Source organism: Plecotus auritus, assembly GCF_963455305.1.
Source record: "Plecotus auritus genome assembly, chromosome: 11".
Classification (NCBI taxonomy): domain Eukaryota; kingdom Metazoa; phylum Chordata; class Mammalia; order Chiroptera; family Vespertilionidae; genus Plecotus; species Plecotus auritus.
Genome location: NC_137777.1, coordinates 23,477,492 through 23,496,077, shown reverse-complemented (window position 1 = coordinate 23,496,077; position 18,586 = coordinate 23,477,492).

Below are 18,586 nucleotides of genomic sequence, written 5' to 3'. Positions count from 1 at the left end.
TTCTCCTGTTGCACGCATTACTGCGAACTGGCTAATGTCCACTGAGGGTAAGTGCTTTGCTAGTCTCAACAAATATTATTTTGATATATCACATTTCCTAGGAAGAACAATAGTCTTCCATTAAATAAACAGATCATTAAGTGGAGACCAGTTCACTGAACAGAGGCATAATCTATTTGCTGAACACTGTCAGATGTGAAGAGGTTCTAGAAAAACTAACTGGCCTAACAAATATTTTTATGTAAATCCAAGATTTCATTTATTTGTTCTGTATTGCAATCTTGGCAGACTCCAGGATTATAGACATCAATTCAGGAATTAATGAGCAAAGACATTCTATTTTTAGAAGACAAGAACAACAAACAAACAAAAAAACCACTCTGTGATTGAATTCTTTTGCCTGCCTTACAGATATTTACTTGAATAGGGAGAATCTGATAGATAAGAATAAGAGGTAAATTTGATCCATGATATACCTAGTAATTACTTTTTTTTCACCTTACCATTTCATCTCAGCTCCTCTTCCCAACCAAGTCACTATCATTCATTTAGAATAAATTTTAGGTATTTTTTAAAAATAAGTTTATTAAGCCATTAAAACAATCTGAAATGTTTTTATTATCTGTTCATCAACACAATGGTACCCCCTCCATTTGCTATTTCTTCCATCATGTACTACCTGTGAGGAAATTTAATCATATTTTCAAAAACTATTATTAACTTTATTTAAGAAGCCCAGGGGCATTTAGGAACAACAACAAAAAAAATAATCTTGGACCTTAGTCAAATTACACAAGAAAGTTAAACTTGAGGATAAGGGTCTTTATTGTGTTTGTTTATTTTTGTTCTTTTTTAAAACAGTGAATTGTGCCTTTCATTATAAAGGAATGCATACTATTGTGGCTTCATATGTAATGTTAATTGGTTATCCATATATATGTGTATATATACCCCCACCAAATGTTATTTGATGTACAGAATCAGAGCAAGTTGGAACTTTCAGATGAAAAGCTTAAGGCCACCCAACTTGAACTAGTAATTACTTCAGCAAATAGCTGGATGCTTTTGTTTAGGGGATGTGCATTTGAGAATATGCATTTCAGTAAATTTTAAAAACACTTCTTCCATGCCTCCTTCTTACAAAAACAAATGCAAACTTTGGTGTGAACTTGTGAATTTGATTCTCAAGCAAACATTTCACATATTAAAAGGGATAGCCTATATCTTGAAAGATGGTTCAAATTATATTATATCCCTGATCTGATTCTTTATGGGAAATCTAGTCTCCTGCTTAGTAAAGGTAGCCAGGGATGAATTAATCTACATCTTTAGCTATATCCACCTCTTCAAAGACATAGCATGTTAATCTTGTTTTTAGTGGGGGCAGTTTCCTTTTAGCCTTCGAAGTTCTTCTGACTGGTCTAATTGTGAGATCCTCCCTCCCCCCAACTGGTGGACGGAGTTATGACGTTATCAGCATCTGCTGCCGAGACATTGGACCACCAATCAGCACGCGCCGAGTGCCCTGGGGCCCACCCCTTCCCGCCTGGGCCCAACCCCTTCCTGTTCCTTCCCTTTAAAAGGACTCTCCACCCACGCATGTGTTGCTGTCTCTTCTGATCTGCAGGAGGCAGTCTGGTTGGGTCCCTCCTTCTTCTCCTCCCGTCCCCATTTTCCTGGTTTCTCTACCTCCTCCATAAGGAATCTCGCTCATTACTGCGGAATAAACTTCCCTTTTAATATATCTTGGTTTCCGACTCCTGTTTCCTGCACCTCGAACCTTACACTAATAATCAAATAGACATGAGACAGATTAGCAAGAGAAAAACAAATTCAAGTTTACAAACATGTATACCTCTTGTAAACATGGGAGAGACCCAGGAACACTGAGTAACTTGCCAAGATGGTAGAAGCCATCACCTTAAATACCACCTTCAGCTAAAGAGGAAAGATGATGTTGGGGGGGTGGGGGGGAGTTGGTTTTGGGAGGTTACCGGGAAAAGCACAGTAAACTGGGGGAGGGTTGTTATGCAGACTAAGTCCTTGCCTTCTCCCCTAATAGGAGTTTCTAGAGATAAGGTCACCCCCCTCTTCCTGGTACTGGAGAGAAACAACTTACTCATGGAGATTTCCCTTACAAATAGAAATGTCCTTTACTAATATAAGGGGCAATTTCTATTTGGTTTTCAGAGTTTCTTCCATGTCTGCTGTTTCTTCATTTTAACCAGCCTGAAGTAATTGTTATAGGTGGTTTTCCCTTTGGCCGGTGTTATTCATTTCGAAGTATCAGTTTAACGATCCATATGCCATTATGCTAAGCACATTCTTGAAAAGTGATGTGGCAGCTTCACTTCAGTAACAAGTTTGGGTTGTCAGTACCCAGGCTAAGTTTTTCTGTTGTGTGATTTCATTATTAGCACTACTGAAAAGATGCTGTCTGTCTAGTTACATACTATAGGATATGAAAAAGCCTGTTCTTAAAGAATTTTTAATCTAAAGAATATGCTGAAGAGATAAACTTTTGGGTGACAGATTCTACCCTCCTACAATCTCAGTGCTTTGTACACTCATTTCTTTATTCTTCCTTTTATTCAGCTGAGATTTTATACTTTGTCATTGCAATAATCATTTGTGTGTGTGTGTGTGTACATATATATATATTCATTTATTCTTTCCTCACACCTAGCAAAACTCATGGTGCATAATACCCGATTAACAGTGCAGGTACCATTGAGGACATGAGTATTACTGAGAACAGCTGAGTATTACCAGAGGGCACATGGGAGATCTAATTGGTTTTATTAAGCTATTCATAAATCAGACTGCAACCCATCTAGCAACTAGAAGGGTATTCTGACGGACTGGATAAAATGGAAGGTTTTTATAGGAAGGGTGTGGCAAGAGAGCTATTAGCAAAAGAAAAGAAAGGATTATTTTCTGGCAGGGACATCTTTTCATTGAGGGACGAGGAGGGGAAAGTTTTTGTCATACAGATTGCCTCCTCTTCCTGTGGAGGCTGGAGAGGGCCCACTAGAGAGATTACCTTACTGGTGCTTGACCAGAAAATTCCAGAATGGTTGATTATGTTTCATGGAAAGGTTAAAATTACAGTTCGACCAGGTATTAAATCTAGGTTTGGTATCGTGGGCTTTCAAGCCGACGGCTGCTATTTTGGGCCTGTGGTTTTTCTCTTGAACAATACTGTGGATGTGAGAAAGGTCTAAATCTCTAGAGAATTTTTATAAGAGTTTGTTTGAGCCAAAACTGATGACAATTGCCAAGAAGCAATATCCCAAAATGCTCCAGAAAATGACAGTTTTTGCAGTTTCTTTTATAAATTTGAAATTAAGGAAGGAATGTAAGGAAGATTAAATAAAGGTGGGAGAAAGCAAGGCCAGGATTGGATTACAGAATAGCCAACAAGATTATGTGCTCTCTTGAGGCTGTTTATGCTTTTTTCAAAGCTGTATTAACCTCCGTGAACAAGAACAATGGACAAGAGCTTGCTTAAGACAAAAATAATCTTTTACTAAAAAAGTTATATGCCTGGGGTGTGACTACCCACCATGACCTCCCCAGTTGGGAATTTATGATCAGATCACCCTGTGAGGCTACGTTCCATAGAATCCCTTTTTCATCTACAGTACCATTATTATTTTGGAATCACTGCATTCATGTGGCTTTTTAATACTGCTTGGTTATTTCCTACATTTTTCTGGCGAGATATCTCTTATGCTGTCCTTTATGGTCAGTGTGTACCTTTTACACCCTCCTTCAACACCCTAAGCACTGCCTCCTCCTCATCACTTTCAGCAGGTAACATAGAAAATGCATCCATTCACCCTGGGCAGACTAGAGATTTGCCCACATTTGCATTGATCTTTTCCTCTCCTCCTCCTCCTGCGCCCGTGCCCTCCCCCTCCCACCTCGGGAAAACCAAAGAGCTTTCACCTTTCTTTAATGATAATTCCTCCTCCAGAGCTCTGGGTCCAATTTCTTCCGGCCTTTTCAGGATCCATACATTTTGTTCTTCTCTTTTCTTTCCTTTTGTTTCTCTCTCTCTCTCTCTCTCTCTTCTTCTTTTTTTTTTTCTTTTGGTTAATACACACTCAAGGATATTTTTGCCATTGATTTTAGAGAGAGTGGAGGAGGGAGAGAGACAGAGAGAAAGAAATATCGATGTGAGAGAGACACATCAATTGGTTGCCTGCTGCATTGGTGAACCCAGGACCCTTCAGTCCGAGAGCCAATGCTCTAACCACTGAGAAAACTGGCTAGGGCTCCCATCTCTTTACTATAGGTTCAGCCTCCCTTTTGCAAGGAGCTCTTTCTCATTTTTAAACATAGATACTGAATTTTTGGACTGGAACTTGGATTCTTTTTTTTTTTTTTAATATATTTTATTGATATTTTTACAGAGAGAATGGGAGAGGGAGAGAGAGTTAGAAACATCGATGAGAAACACCAATCAGCTGCCCCCTGCACACCCCCCACTGGGGAAGTGCCTGCAACCAAGGTACATGCCCTTGATCGGAATCGAACCTGGGACTGGAACCCGGATTCTTTGTCCGCTGGAACGAATCCACGGACGGAAAGTGGTATAGCAAAAGTGGAGATTTACTGAAGAACAAGTACAGACTCCCTCGTAGGGAGGGGGAGGAGTCCCACAGAATGGACTCCCACATGGGGAGGAGGAAAAGGGTCCCACAGAACTGACTCCCACGTAGGGAGGGGGAAGAGTCCCACTGGGTTCCTCTTCCCAACAGCTTACAAAGGCTGCAGATCTTGGTGCCTTGATATCCCCTCTGATTGGTTACTATTACCTTAGACTGGTTACTATAGTAGATCCTGGGCTCAAAGGTTGAACCTCACATTCTCACCCCTCCTTCCTTATTGTTTTCCTATTCCCTTTGAGCTTTCTTCTGCTCCTTCTGAATGAAGGGCTTCCTTCTCTTTATTTTGTAAATATGACCTTTCTTGGCTACTTCCAGTTCCCTTGTCTTATGGAAATATACCTGTTGCTGCCTCCTTGTCTTATGGAAATGTACCTTCTCCCAGTCTGCAAGGCCCTGTGTTTTTTCCATGGACCCCAATTCTAAAAAATCCCTAAGCCTGCCTATGTTCTTCCAAAATTCCTGCTTCAACATGTTCCAGTATCTTACATTTTAAAATAAGAAGTCAACCTCACAGGTATCAGACTTACTCCCTCATTATATGTCTTCCCTTTTCAGCCAATCATCTCAAAATAATTACTTTTACTTATGCTCATTATTTTCTCAGTTTTTACTCTAACTTCCACCCACTATGATTTGGTTTCTATTCCATTTTTTTTTTTTAACTGAACAACTTTTGCTGAACTCATAAATGAAGTTGGTAACAGTAGTAGTAGTGTTACCGGAGAGTGCCCAATTCAGAGGGGGCTCTCCCCTTGTTGGCTCTCATCATGGTCATGAGAAAGAATTCAGATGAGTAACAGAAAGCAAAGCAAGCAAGTTTATTAAGGAACCAAAGCAAGCAAATTTATTAAGAATACACTTGGCCCGGCTGGTGTGGCTCAGTGGTTGAGCATAAACCTAGGAACCAAGAGGTCATGGTTCGATTCCCACTGGTCAGGGCACATGCCCAGGTTGTAGGCACAATCCCTAGTGGGGGGGCATGCAGGAGTCAGCCAATCAATGATTCTCTCTCGTCACTGATGTTCCTATCTCTCTCCCTCTCCTTTCCTAGCTGAAATCAATATATCTACACTAATAAAAGAGAAAGATGCAAATTGACCTTACCTTTGTGACACCCACCAGCCAATCAGGAGTGAGTATGCAAATTAACCTCATCGCCTCCATGGAGACTGTCAGCAAGGTGCAAAGAGGCCTGCTAGGCCATCACCACGGTGACCAGGGAGCAGGCAAGCGCAGCTTCAGGCAGCTCCCAGCATGGCCTGCTTGGCTGTCGCCGTGGCAACTGGGAGCAGGGAAGCGCGGCCCGCAGGCAGCACCCAGCACGGCCTGCTTGGCAGTCGCCGCTGTGTGGAGCAGGCAGGCCCGCAGAGAGCAAAGACCCATGGGGAGCAGACCTAAGCCATCAGTAGGACATCCCCTGAGGGCTCCCGGATTGGAGAGGATGCAGGTCAGGCTGATGGACATGCCCCCCATGCACGAATTTCGTGCACTAGGCCTCTAGTATATATATATATGTATGTATGTATGTATATATATATATATATATATATATATGTGTGTGTGTGTGTGTGTGTGTGTGTGTGTGTGTGTGTGTGTGTAAAGAATACACTTGTCATAAAGCACAAGCTGGCAACTCAGCTAGTCTGAGTGCCCTACCTTGGTGGGGGTTCAAGGGTTTCATACATTTTCCCCTTGTAGGTTTCAAGGTCCCCTGCCAGATATCTTGGGCAATAGCCTAGATTTAAAGGTTCCCCCTTTTACAAGGTCCACCTTTTCCCAAAATTTATAAGAATACTTGGCAATTGTATCTTGGCAAGTTCCAAGACTGCTGGCTTTCTTGTTCAGTGGGTGACGGCTTAGGTCTGCTCCCCATGGTTCTTTGCTCTCTGTGGGCCCTGCCTGCTCCACACCACGGCGACTGCCAAGCAGGCCGTGCTGAGTGAAATAAACTACCCCCTCCTATTTCCCTACCCTAATAGCTATCTATCCTGCCTAGCAGGAATAATAGGTAGGAGAAGAAATAGTGTAGTAGGAACAGAATGAGTTACAACATGGTGACCAGGAAATCTTGGGCAATGAGGAGATGAACTCGATGTTGTCTTAGTAGTCAGTGCTAGGGCAGTGGTTAAAGACAATTATAGCTGTGGTTCAAAAAATATGAGGATGTGTGTCAGTGGTAGAAGCAAGGTTTAAATATTTAATATTTTTAGTGTGAAAATATTAAAGTATGAAATGAGATATAGACTGTGTTCAAAGCAAATTTTCCTAAGTAATATATTTACATTTCTGGTTATGAGTCATAATTTATTAGGTTTTTGTCCTGCTTTCATTATTTTTTCTTATCTATTATGGATGAAAGGGGGCCTCTGTAATAAATCTAACCAAAAGTAACCTCACAGGGTGATCTGATCATAAATTCCTAATTGGGCCAGTCATGGTGGTTATTCATGCTCCAGGCTGATAACTTTTTTTTTGTTTTGTTAATCCTCACCCAAGGATATTTTTCCCATTGATTTTTAAAGTGAATGGAAGGGATTGAGAGAAGGAGGGAGGGGGAGAGAGGAACATCAATGTGAGAGAGACATATTGATTGGCTACCTCTCTAATGTGCCCCAATTGGAGCCAGGGATCGTACCTACAACTCAGGAACATGCTCTTAACTGGAGGTGGAACCCAAGACCTTCAGTGTGTGAGCCAATGCTCTAACCACTGAGTAGCACTAGCCAAGGCCAGGCTGATATTATTTACTGAAGGTTTTTAAGCCAACCCTGGCCATTTTTCTAGTGCAGTGGTGGGCAAACTCATTAGCCAACAGAGATAAATATAAACAGTTCAACGATTGAAATTTCTTTTGAGAGCCGAAAACCTACTTCTGCGCATGGACCACGAAGTTTCAATCACACTGTACGTGCATGCCCGCACATGGTATTTTGTGGAAGAGCCACACTCAAGGGGCCAAAGAGCTGCATGTGGCTCGCGAGCCTTGGTTTGCCAACCACTGTTCTAGTGCATCTCGGTTAACACACCTTTGAAATGTTAGCAGCAGTCTTTTCCAGACTCCTTAAAGGCATGACCACCCTCAAGAGAGCACTGTCCTATGATCAATCCCCACCTTGCTTTCTCCTACCTCCATATTCTCTTCCTCATTTTATTTTTAAATTCCAGATTAATCAACTAAACTTCAAACTGCCATTCCCCATAGCATTTGAGATCTTGCTTCCTGGCATTGTCCTCAGTTTTGGCTCAAATAAACTCATAAAAATTCTCTGCAGAGTTGGATGTTTCTTATGGTGACACTAAGCAAGAACTGACAAAATTTATAGGAATACAGTATAATCAAAATATACTTATTTAATATGACAGAGAATGATTAATATATGGCTTTATATCATAATATGATTTAAACAGACGAATTGTTATTCAAACAATTCTTACCCGTTTACAGTGGTTATTTGTTGTTAATTGCCCATCCAGAGCTAGTGTATTTTCTATTCTGTCTGCATATTATGTGTAAACTGCCAAAATGAATATTCATATAACATAGAAACTGGGAGCTAAACATGGGAAGAGGACTGTTACATTCTAAGTGAGCATATGCCTTATCAAAAAAATTTATGAACATAATAGATTTTAAATACTCTCAAGATGAGAAGGAAAATTAAAAATGTCAAAAATATATTTTATCCAATCTTCTCAATGTATTCTTATTCGTTTGCTCTTTGTGGGAGGAAGAAATTTTCCTCTGCCACTTAAGGTTTTTTTAGCTGGTCTAATAATTAAATTTACATGAGAAAGATAATAAGAGAAAATAACCGCATTTAATTACATGCTTATGTATGGGAACCCCACAGACAAGAGAGTCAGAGAGGTTTGGGACAGAAGGTTGAAAGGAGGTATATATGGCATTCTGAACTAAGGATGAGGTAAGACATCTTGGGGCTTCCAAGGGTAGGGAGGTCATTGCAGGGTGATAAGAAGAGCAGATGTTCAGTAATTAGTAGTTTGCTCTGCCATATAGATAGGTCATAAAGGTTATCTCTGATAATCTCTGATTATGGGAAAGTCCCCTAATTTAAATTCTAGGGAGTTAAGCAGAGGGTTGCAGCACAAGTTTCCCTTGAGCCCACAGGGTCTCTGTTGCCTTTAGCATAAAACAATTCTCATACCACAGAGGCATATCTTGGGTCCTTCTGAACCCCTACATCTCATACAACTGATACAACTGTTCCAACCCTTCTATTATGCATAATTTCACCAAAAGTTTTGGGTTAACATAATTTTGTGTGCTTATTTTATCTGTTTTGAGGGTGAGATTTATGTTGAGCATGGTGGAAGGGGAAAGGCTAAGGAAAGGTATGTGTGTGAATTGACAGGGTGCATTGTACATGATACAATTTGTAAAATTTCAGTACAGAAATGCTGTATGTTAATTATAAGGAAAAATAACTTAATAAAAATAAAACCATTGTGCAAAGAAAATAAAAAAGGTGCAGTTAACACAAAATATATGAGACTGCTGCCAGTATAATGCAGCACACTGTTTTACAACAAACTTTTTGTTTTAATAAGTAGAAAGAGTACACTCTAACATAATGATAAAGGTATAGGATAGAAAATACCAACACCAGTCCCACATTTGTTTACCATCATTATTAAAAACTAGAGGCCCGATGCACAAAATTCGTGCACAAGTGTGAGCCCTAGGCCTGGCTGACAATTGAAGCGCGAGTGTCTGGCGTGGAAGGGCAGGTCCCAGCTGACCTCTGGGCCCCTGGGCCTCCGTGTACCCCCCTCCACCTGAGTCATCAGGCCCCTGCCTGGCTCCCTCAATGCCTGGGAGCCGGGCGGTGGCCCTGCCCCCCACTGCCACCACTGGTCGCCATCTGCAGGGCAATTGGCAGGGCTGTTGGGCCCTGTTGTCACCTGCCTTGGCCTGGCACTGCCCACTCACCTGCTCCACCATCCCGCCATCATCCTGCTCTCGTCAGGGCCCATCGGGGCCAGCAGCGCCTCCACTGCCGCCCGCTGCCAGTGCCGTGTCGCTGACACCCACCATGTTCCACGCCGCCCCCTGGTGGTCAGTGCATGTCATAGTGAGTGGTTGAACTCCTAGTCGAACTCCCGGTTGAGGGGACAATTTTCAGATTATGCTTTTATTATATAGGATTATGCACTATACATAATTGTATGTGCTATCCTTTTACATGACTGGCAATGCAGTAGGTTTATCTAAACCAGCATCAACACCAGCATGTGAGTACTGTGTTGTACTATGATAGTATGATAGCTCTGATGTCAGTAGGCAGTAGAAACTTTTCAGCTCCATTATATTATTATGGGACCACAGTTGTTTATGCTGTCTGTTAACCAAATGTTATGTAGTATACTATGTACACACAAACTCACATGTTTTGATAATCCTATATAATAAAACCATAATATGCAAATCGACCGAATGGTGGAATGACCGGTTGCTATGACGTGCACTGACCACCAGGGGGCAGATCCTCAATGCAGGAGCTGCCCCTTGGTGGTCAGTGTGCTCCCATAGGGGGAGCACTGCTCAGCCAGAAGCCCGGCTCATAGCTGGCGAGCACAGCGGTGGTGGTGGGAGCCTCTCGCACCTCCGCTACAGGTGGGCGGTAAGAAGTGAGGGGTCCCGGACTGTGAGAGCCCCAGACTGTGAGAGGGGTGTCTGACTGCTGGTTTAGGCCCGATCCTCGGGGGGAGCAGGCCTAAGCAGGTGGGCGGACATCCCCTGAGGGCTCCTGGACTGCGAGAGGGCACAGGCCGTGTTGAGGGGACCCCCCTCCAGTGCACGATTTTTGTGCATTGGGCCTCTAGAATAATTAATAAAAACAGGAACTTTTAGGAGGAAAAATAAAAGGAAGCATAGGGAGACCAATTTTCTTGTTTTTATGATATAGTCTATATAGATACTATATAGATTTGAACTCTAGGAAAAGAAAGATAATTTACCCTCTACAATTCTAGGTTCTTAGTGGAGACCCTCCCTGTAATAAAAGACAGATTAAACAGGAGAAAACAAACAAAAGTTTAGTGCCATGTATACCTCCTGTGTACATGGAGATATTCAGTAAAACTGAGTAAATCACCCAAATGACCTAAGTCATCACCTTAAAAACCATCTCAAGCTAATGACAAAAGAAAGATGTTGTGGGAGTGTGGGAATATTCTGCTTCCTTTTCCAAATATGTAGCTTAAAAATGAATACCATATATCATTTTTTAATATTATCTTTTCTAACTCAAAGAGTATGTTTTAGATGCATTAATAGCTTTTATAAAGGAGACATATTTGTCTAAGTTTAAATAATAAGAAATTTTCAATTCATCAGCAACAGAGATTTTTCTAAAATATGTATAAGAGAATGGGGATTTCAAGACCTCCCTGTAAGTAACTTTATTTTAATTACAAATCAAGCCTCTAGGGGAAAAGTATCAAAAGAAAACAAAACAAAACAGCAGCCATCCACACACTTTACTTATTTGTAAGGTCTTTTAAGCCTGTGGTGGAGAAAAATCATAAGATTAAGCCAGAGATTGGGCACGTAAATGTAACTACCACAACATATTGAGAACACCCAAATGAGCTCTCACAAAAAAATTCCATGATAGAATTCCATTTTATGTGCCAGGGTTCCTGCTGGGATGACATTCTTTGCATTTGGTTAATTTGGGCTATGTTATATGATGTTCCGCTAATGAGTGGAATAAATGTATCTACATGGTAAAAAACCAAACCAGGAATTTTTAAATCTTTAATTATTTAAAACAGTGCATGAAAGGCTGGGCAACATTTTCATTAAAACCCACAATGTTGATGGGTTTAATACCATAGTCTAAATATTTCTCTTAGGATGAACCTAGAAAATTAGAGCAAATTCTTATTTTACATAGAGGTTTATATTCTCTCTCTCTCTCTCTCTCTCTCTCTCTCTCTCTCTCTCTCTCTCTCTCATACACACACTCAAAGAAGAAAGTTTGATGCTGTAAGTTGCTTTTGTTAACCTCTGTTCACATCTACCAGGATGAAAATTAAGGACTTTAGGAAGCATTTAGTCTATAATTTGACCTGATTTTTTAAATCACTTATGAATAGAGAAATTTTTTAATTAAGTGAGATTTCTTGTAGGTCAGCCAATTATCAACACTTTTAGAGGTATAACAATCTACTATACTAATAATCCCAAGTCTGAAAGACTTTTACGTGAACAAAAAAAAGTAATGGAATCAAAAGAATTATTACAATTTTCCTTGTCAAAAATCCATTCATTGAATTGCATAGATAAAACTTAATGACTTCTTTTCAGATACAGCAGCTAACAGCCCAAAAGTGGTACGATCATTGAAATATAAGGTTACTTATTACACTAAATGCTCAAATACTTCACATACATTTCAACATTTTTACTTCATTTGCTTTAAATCTTGATGAAGTTACTCTGAGAAAAAAGAATGAGGGATACAATTATTGATTGAACTCATAGGATATGGTTCCCTTGGAGAGAAATTATTATTTCTCAAACATTTCTTTTTTCAACCATTTTTACTGTAGATAACCTGTGTTTGTGTGTGAATAATATGTATAAATGTGAGTATGGATTTTTTTACATATATTCTCTATATAATACCATTGAGTTTTAGGGAAAAAACTTGGCTTGAGAAAGACTTTCTGCTAATTTTATGTAGGCAAATGTGTACTTGTATTGAAGGGGTTCAGAATGAGCCTCTCCAATATGTGCCATTTTGGCATGTGGACTATTTTGAGTTGAAGGCAATCAAAACCCAGCAGATTCCCAGAGAGCTACCACCAGAGATAACTCTTTATCTGAATGACATATTTGTATAGCAGAACAAACATCTAATTACCAAATTCCTGTTCTTATTGTCCTGGAGAATTGCCCTAGTCCACATTGAAGCTCTAAGCTCCTATTCTATTCCTTAGCTCAAAATGGCATGTAAGTCTCAAGTGCTTGACTTGCCCTTGGGCCTTATGTTCTCACAGGGTCCCTGTATATACATAATTAAATTTATTTTTCTCCTGTTAATCTGGCTTATATTAATTTGATTATTAGACCAGCCAAATAATTTAGAGGGTAGAAGGAAAAATTTTTCCACCATATCAGTATCTCTATCCTACTATGAAGGCTGACATATTGCAATGGTTGATTTTCTTACAATTAAATAATTGAAATATAAAACAATGTTTTCCAAGCCTTGCCAAAAAATTTGTTTAGCCCAAGAAAAAGGAGAAATATTTGAATATTTTAACTCAAGAATATAGAAACATTTTTTTGTTTTACTTAAATACAGATCTAATAATATTTAGAAAATCGATGGAAAAATAAAACAGCAAAGAATCTGAAAACTTCTTTGAGAGTACTAGTTTAAATTCCAAGATATAAAAAAAATGAGGGTAATCAATAAAAAACATGTGATTTTAAGTTCACCTTCATGTATATCCTATGAATCCATTGTAAGACTATATCAGTTAGGGTAGACCAGGGATTGGAAAACTAGGGCCCTGCAGACCAAATTGACTCACCAACACTAGCTCTTTTTGTAAATAAAGTTTTATTGGTACATAGTTACACCTATTTCTTTACCTATCCTCTCTCCTCCTCCCCATCCACCCCCCCATGGCTACTTTTTCATTACAGTGAAGAATTGAGTAGTTGTGACAGAGTCCTTGTGGGGGAGGAGGATCGTTCCTTTCTTTTCTTAGTTCTTCTGACTGATTGAATGATAAAATTGACATGAGATAGATTAACAGGAGAAAATAACCAAGCTGAGTTACATATGTACATAAAGGGGGTTCCATAAGAATATGGGGCCCACGGACAAACTGGGCAGTTGAGGGTTGTATGTCATCTTGAGCTAAGGTGAAGGGAGGTGCTATAGTCCTTTGAACTTCCAAGGGGAGGAAGACAAATCACATGGAGATGGGAAAGCAGATGTTTGGTAAACAGATGTTTGCTGGGCCCATTTTTTACCATGGGACACAGAGAAGGTTTTGATCCAACAGGCCTTGCTAGTTCTTCCATGTCTATCATATCTAGTTCATATTAAACTGTAGTAATTTATAATGATAGCTACTTTCCTGGAGCGGGTCCTTTATCTAAATTCTTTTAGGCAACTCAGGAGAAGGGAAAAGGGTTTTTTTCCTGACTCTTTTCTTTAAAAAAAAAAAAAAAAAACAGATTAAAATAACCAGTATCCCCCCATATACATATTTTAGGGTGGTAAACTTTGTTCCTTCTCAACTTTATGGCCTGAAAAGCCTAAAATACTTATTATCTGGCCCTTTGCAGGAAAATTTTGCCATCTCCTGGTCTAAGTTGTGCTGTAGGAATAAATAATTCTCAAATTGTTGTGTCTGAGTGTAAGAACCTTTATTTCTCACTCATGCCCCATGGCTACCGTGCGTGGGCATGGGTGCTAAGGCAGGGTCTCGGGTTGAAGGAGTTGCATCTTAATACATGCTTCCAAGATCCAGGAAAGTTCACTGGGGCTCTTAAAACTTCCTCTGGAAGTGACACATTAGTTACACTTGTATATCTTTAGCCAATGAAAGTCAGAGAACCATGCTTATTCTCAAAGGGAATAAGAAAATAAAATATTGTCACATATTCCATGAACAAAAAATAGTCCTAGAGACATAGAAACATTGAACAGACTGTCAAACCTCAGAGGGAAGTTAAGGGAGGTTGGAGGGAGGGAAGAGATCAACCAATGAACTCATATGTGTCTATGCATAACCCAAGGACACAGACAGTAGGTGGTGAGCCTTGGGGGTGAGAGAGGGCCATGGGGGGAAAAAAAGGGACATATATAATACTTTCAACAATATAGATTTATTTAAAAAAATCTTGCCGCATATTCATAAGGAAAACTTAAATATTTGTGAATAGTCCTAATAAATACCACAGAGAAATTATCTGTATTATCCAAAGTGCAGTTGCCACAGTAGTTATTGAGAGATGACAATAATCTGGCTCGGAAAACTAAGAGTGAAACACAAGTTTAAAATAAAATTACAATGTGTATCGCAGTCATAAAACAAACTCTAGTATTTACCTTCAAGCAAAGGATTTAAATGCATCTATGATATATATTTATAAAAAGATAGTATTACATATTAATAATCCACATCTGCAATGAGTTTACAATCTATGCTGTAAATTATAACGAGGTGATTAAAGATGTTGCATAAAATATTTAAACCATGTGCTGGGTATTGCTATTTCAGAGCTGTTTAAAACTTTAATGATGGCTGGAGTAGTTTTTTAGATCTATGTAGTATGCCCTGGATAATAAAACTAGAAAAAAGTTGGTCAAGTTATTAATTCTGTATACAAACAGACATTTTCATGCCTTGCAAATTTTCAGTGTCATTAATGCAGTAAATATAGCCAGTAGTTATTATATTTTATAACATAAGAAAAATGATCCATTTATTCAATTTTATGCATAATTTAAAAGCACAAAGGAAAAGCTGATTGTCATTTAAAATCCTATGCAGTAACTCTATTCATCAATAAATTGTTAAAATGAACATTAGTAATAGGACTATATATGCTCATTTTTTTCATTCATTTGAAAGTAACCATTATATTGAAAGAATATATGTCTTTAGAGTGTAACTTCATAGGAACTCCATAGAAAATAATTTTTCTCCTTCTACCCCATTATGACTGTCTATTCAAACCCACTCTGTTGGGCTTATTCTTTCTCATCTCTGGAGTGAAATTTTGAGATGGCTTTGTGACTTTTCTTGTCATTTTTATATAATTAAAGTCCTCTTGGCATTTTCAACCATAAAAAAAGTCTTATTTGATAATTATTGTTTTCTCTCCAATGTAAAATTAGTATTCTAAACTTAATAGGGAATTATTGTTTCCTCCACTTGGATCTGCTTCAGGCTGGATGGAAGCTGCAGTGTGAAAGGGAGGTTTCCATTTTAGCTTTCCCTCTTTCCCTTTTCACCCTCTCACCATACCACAAGGCGTCTGTCTGCCCCAGGATCAGAGGCTGGACAAGAGCAGGAAGGAGATGTGTGAGAGAGAGAAGTCCTGCTGTAATTAATTCTCATGAAACACTTCCATTGCTTCTGCAGGCATCTCCACTGGGAATGTCCACCTTGTAAATTTCTTGTGATATGGATTATTCATCTCTTCTGGCTAGGCATCTTGCCCCATACAAGAAGGATCTCCCTCCACCCCCCTTTTTTTAAAACAATAGTTTATTGACTTTTCCCCCTTTCTTTTAGAGAGAGAAGAAGGGAGAGGGAGGAAGGGAGAGAAAGATCTATGTGAGAGCATAAAATGGATCGGCTGCCTCCTGTACGCCCCCTACTGGGGATCAAGCCACAACCAGGGCAAGTGCCCTGACCAGAATCAAACAAGCAACTTCCTGGTGCATGGGAGTAAGCCCAAACAACTGAGCCACACAGGCCAGGACAGGGTCTACCCCTTTTGTTAGGATCACATAATCACTTCAGGAAGTCCATTTGCGAAGAATGTAAAATGATTCCAGCCTGACAAGAAAAAGTCATTCATTCCTCACTGCCAACACAGCCCAGGTGCTTATGATTCAATTTCTCACAGTCCATAGTCTTATGTGCCCTCAACTCTAGGGTACACATATTAATCATTCGGGGGGCGGGGAGAGACAAGGGGGGTGTTCTTGAAGCTCCTATAGGTCAAAGGTGAGAGAGAAGAACTCTTTCCTGTGTCTAATTCTATTGAGCAGTGGTCGGCAAACTCATTAGTCAACAGAGCCAAATATCAACAGTACAACGGTTGAAATTTCTTTTGAGAGCCAAATTTTTTAAACTTCTTCGAACACCACTTCTTCAAAATAGACTCACCCAGGCCATGGTATTTTGTGGAAGAGCCACACTCAAGGGGCCAAAGAGCCACATGTGGCTCGCGAGCCGCAGTTTGCCGACCACGGCTATTGAGCATCCCATTGGGGCTTTTCATATGGCTGTTGGGCAAGGGTCACAAATTGGTCTTTTTGGCTACTCCCTTTGCCAGTCCTGTTTTGGTGGTCTAGAAAATCACATTGAAGGCGGACTTGCAACCTGTTACTTTATTCTAGGCATTATGTAGCCTCAAATAAAACAGGGACAGAAACAGTGTGTCTATACCAGCCGTGGGCAAACTACGGCCCGCGGGCCGGATCCGGCTGTTCTATCCAGTTCTCTTGCTCTCCCCTCCGCTCCTTTACTTTGAATTTATATTAGTTCACACAAACACTCCATTCATGCTTTTGTTCCGGCCCTCCGGTCCAGTTTAAGAACCCATTGTGGCCCTCGAGTCAAAAAGTTTGCCCACCCCTGGACAGTGCCTATTTGTGTGCACCTAATGTATTCTAGGTATTATATTAGACATAGGGATGTACTGGACAAGGCTTCTCCCTCCATATAAATGATAAAGAACAGGGTGACAATAAAAAAACATGATAAAATAGTTTTTAAATTATAGTTGTAATAAGTGTTACAGAAAAAAGTAAGGGGAAGAATAAGAGTCTTTAATGGTGGATCTAGATTAAGGTGTCTAAAATATGCTTAGTTAAAGATGAACACGAGCCTTAGCTGGTTTGGCTCAGTGGACCGAGCATCAGCCTGTGGACGAAAGGGTCCCAGGTTCGATTCTGGCCAAGAGCACGTGCCCAGGTTGCGGGCTCGATCCCCAGTGTGTGTATGCAGGAGGGAGGCAGCTGATCAATGATTCTCTCTCAGCATTGATTTTCTATCTCTCTCTCCCTCTCCCTTCCCCTCTGAAATCAATATATATATATATATTAGAGGCCCGGTGCATGAAATTTGTGCATGGAGTTGGTGGGTGTCCCTCACCGCAGCCTGCACACTCTCCAATCTGGGACCCTTCGAGGGATATCCGATTGCCCATTTTAGCCCAGTGGGATCGGGCCTAAATGGGCAGTTGGACATCCCTCTCACAATCCAGGACTGCTGGCTCCCAACTGCTCACCTGCCTGTCTGCCTGATTGCCCACTGCTTCTGCCTGCCAGCCTGATCACCCCCTAACCACTCCCCTGCCAGCCTGATCGGCACCTAACTGCTCCCCTGTGGGCCTGGTCCCCTCCAACTGCCCTCCCCTGCAGGCCTGGTCTCCTCCAACTGCCCTCCCCTGCAGGCCTGGTTGCCCCTAACTGCCCTCCCCTGCTGGCCATCTTGTGTCCACATGGGGTGGCCATCTTTGACTACATGGGGGTGGCCATCTTGTGTGTTGGAGTGACGGTCAATTTGCATATTACCTCTTTATGAGATAGGAGATTATATATATATAATATGTATATATATATGAACACGAGTTAGCCTACAACCAATGAGGACATGGGTTGTTAGAAGGTAGAGAATATTCCAGGCATAAAGGACCATGAAAGAACCTAGTGCACTTAGGAACAGGAAGAAGGTCATTATGGCTGCAGTGTAATGAGTGAAAAGGAAAGTCATGAGCGATAAAATAATAATAATTTAATAATGTATAATTGACCAAATGCTTTACTTGGACTCTTTTTTTAATCCTAGCAAGATGTGTATCAAATATATTCTAATTTCAGTCTAATTTTTCTAGGTGAGGAAATTAAGGCATACAGAGCTTTAGTAAGTTGCTTTACGTAATGAAAGAATCCATATATTTTAATGAGATTCTTTGTATTTTTAAATTTTATTTTAATTTTATTTTTTCATCAGTATTTATCCCCCATATGCCCTCACCAATCTCTCCCTAGCTACCTAACCACCCCCATAGTCACCACATTATTGTGCCATGTCCATGAATTCTTTTGTTTTTCTCAAACCCTTCACCCCCACAACAACCCCCCCCCCCACCCCACCAGAGCTATCTGCCTGCTCTCTAT